This window comes from Egretta garzetta, unplaced genomic scaffold (assembly GCF_000687185.1).
Source record: "Egretta garzetta isolate BGI_Z169 unplaced genomic scaffold, ASM68718v1 scaffold143, whole genome shotgun sequence".
NCBI classification, from domain to species: Eukaryota; Metazoa; Chordata; class Aves; order Pelecaniformes; family Ardeidae; genus Egretta; species Egretta garzetta.
This window is the reverse complement of record NW_009259310.1, coordinates 260,369-263,303: the sequence shown is the minus strand read 5'-3', so window position 1 is coordinate 263,303 and position 2,935 is coordinate 260,369.

Here is a 2,935-nt window from a genome sequence, read left to right as displayed (position 1 = left end):
CCTGCTGCCTGCTCCGCAGGTGCTGCCTGGCCTCCGTGGCTCTGACCCTGGTGCGGGGAGCCCAGGTTATGGCGCGGGGATGAGGAGGGCGGAAGCCAGCGAGGCCTGGTGGTGGCGCTAGGCCACCGCGCCGCCCCCGCAGGTCTGGGGGAGCTGCTGGGCAGGGGATGGGGTGTCTCCACCCTGGCATTGGGGCTGGCTTCTGCTTTTTGAACCTCCTCAGCGTTTGCCTCCTGGTCCTGAATCGGTACTGGCCTTTGCAAGGCCAAGTGGTGGCACCTCAGGTCCCCTCCGTGGCGTGTTTGTGTGAGAAGGAAGAGCTGGGGAGGGGTGAAAGCCCAGCCCAGCCAGCGCGCGGGGGCCACGACAGCTCAGCTCAGTACCCAGTGGAGGTGAGGGAAGTGGGAACGTAGCACAGGAGGAAACCGGGGTGAGGGCCCTGGGTTTGTTGTCTCGTGTCTGCCTCTCTGGTGAGGAGTGGTGGGTGAGGGAGCAGCAGAGGAGAGGAGGCCTGGAGGATGCCCCTCGCTCTCAGCAGGAGGATGTAAGAGTATGACAAGGGTGGAGCACATCCCCATGGTGGTGATACACTGGGGGCCCTGTCATTAGGCATAGTGGGGAGAGAGGGAGCTTATGCTACTCTGAGAGCAAGTCTGGAGCAGCATGAAATTGTTTCATGGGTGATTTCTCTAGGTTTTTAATTCCAGAGGGAGGGCCCAGCAGATACCCCAAAGGGCATGTGGCCCTGAAGGAAAAGGGGAATGGAGAAAGTCACATTGCAAACTGGGCAGGGCTGGACCTCCTACTGTGGCTGTAAGTAAACTCATTAGTACCTATGATCTAGCTTGATTGTTATACCAAGTGCTGTGTGAACACTCAAAAAAAGGCCTGGTTTTCCCCCAAAGGGTCAGTACACTGTCAGCTTACTCAAAATGTTGCAGACACTTTACAAGATGTCTGTGAATGTTGTAGAAGTTTATCTTTTTTAAAGGAAGGGGTTTAGCTTACTGAAGATCAAAGGAGCTGTTAATAGGAAGAAGACTTAAATGATGTGGTTGTGGGTGGAAAGCTGCAGAAGCAGCATCTCCACATCTACTATTACCATCTTCAACCACACGGTGGCAACCACAGCATGCGAGATTGGTCTGATTCAGGCGATCACCGGGTAACAAAACCAGGTGGAAGTCAGATCTAGCCTGCCTTGGCATGATGAAGGAAAAGCACCAGGCTCCAGCGATGAGCAAGTGGCTCTGGCCAGGGCTTCTCGAGGGCTGATTTTGTGCTCTGGTTCCCACCTGAGGAGGTACAGAGATCCTGCCAACTTCTTGTCGGAAACTTGCGTAAGATTTATCCCTGACAGACTGGTCACTTGATTGAAAACATTTTTTTTAGTGTGTTAGGACAGTATTATGCTTTCTTTATTAATTTAATAGAATTAAAATATTAGAGGAGTTCTGAGCAGTGCTTCAATTATGTTATTTTTTTTATTTATTTATATAAATATATTTATTATTTAATTAATGTCCTGCACTCCCAGGTTTGTGCTTTCAGTGAAGTGTCATTGTAATTAAGACTTTGAAATTCCTGGGGTTTTGGGGGCTGTTATTTTTAAAACTTGCAGCTTGATGCCCCTGAGCAGGTTTATTTCTGCAAAGGATGAGGCTCAAGCAACTTTCTTCCCACCCTACCCCCCCCGCAGAGAGGAGAAGGCTGTGACATCAGATGCTCTTCTACTTCATAAACAAAGGGATAGTCTGCAGATGTGTGTTAGTTTAAAATGTGAACCGATGCAAAGAACACGAAACACACAAGCAGGAGATTGCTTTTGCAGTGGAGAGGAAAGGCTGGGACTGGTCCTTGGAGTGAGTCCTGTGGAGCGGCTCAGGGTGAAGACTGTGCTGCACGTAGGAGGATTAAGATCTTATTTTTAGACTACTGCTTATCTAAATTTTCTCCTAAAGAGCTTTGCAGAGTTGGGCCACAAGAAGTGTGTAATCCAGGGCTTTAAGGGAAGAAGAAAGGATTTGTACTCATTGCCAAGCTTTACAAAGAGGTTAGGGAAATCCATGAGGTGACGTGGGCAAAGTAATTTGTCCTGAGGTGAGGAAAAGGTTTTTTACCACAGACTTTTGCATAAACCAATCCTAATAAAATAATGCCTTTAAAATGCTCTTGGTGTCTTCAGAAATGAAAATGCTTGCTGGTGGATGGGACAAAGAGCCAAAGGCTTTCCAAGATCTGAGAAGAGAAATATTCTCCTGTCAATAATATGAAACTCATCCAAAGATACCAACCTGAGAAGGCAGGTCCCTCTCTGGTGGTACTTTTAGGCTGTCAGCCCTGGGCAGCTCCAACTGGACAGGCTCCTTCCAACATCCCTTGGTCAGATCCTTGGCCTCAGCGGGGTGAAAGAGCAGGGGGTGCTCGGTGTGACCTCTGGACCCAGACAGTGCAGTCCTGTTTTTCTAGATGGTGGCATTTGTATTTTGTCTGTTCATTTAAAATTATGTAAATCCTTCTTTAGTCTGCCCCAGGTTAATTAGTTCGTCTTCTGTGGAAGTGGAGGATGCTTGTCCTGCCTAAACCAAGCAGCGTGTGTGGCACTGCGCTGCCTTTCTGTTGATGGGCCGCTGTGCTCTGTGACAGCGAAAGAACGGCTAGTGTAAAGGTCCCTTGGTCCCAGCTGGCAGATGGAAATGGGACGTTCAAAAGCATTGAAAGTAGGAAGAGGGGTTAAGGATAAGTGACTGCACTTACCAACAGCCTTGCACGTAGGAACTGTCTGACTTTGGTTTCCCTCTTTGGAGGAGGTAGTATCTCCATTATGCAGGAGAATACAGGAGAAGATGGTCAAGGATTCAAAAAGGGGCTGTCGTGGTTTAACCCGGCTGGCAACTCAGCACCACGCAGCCGCTCGCTCACTCCCCCCTCCCTC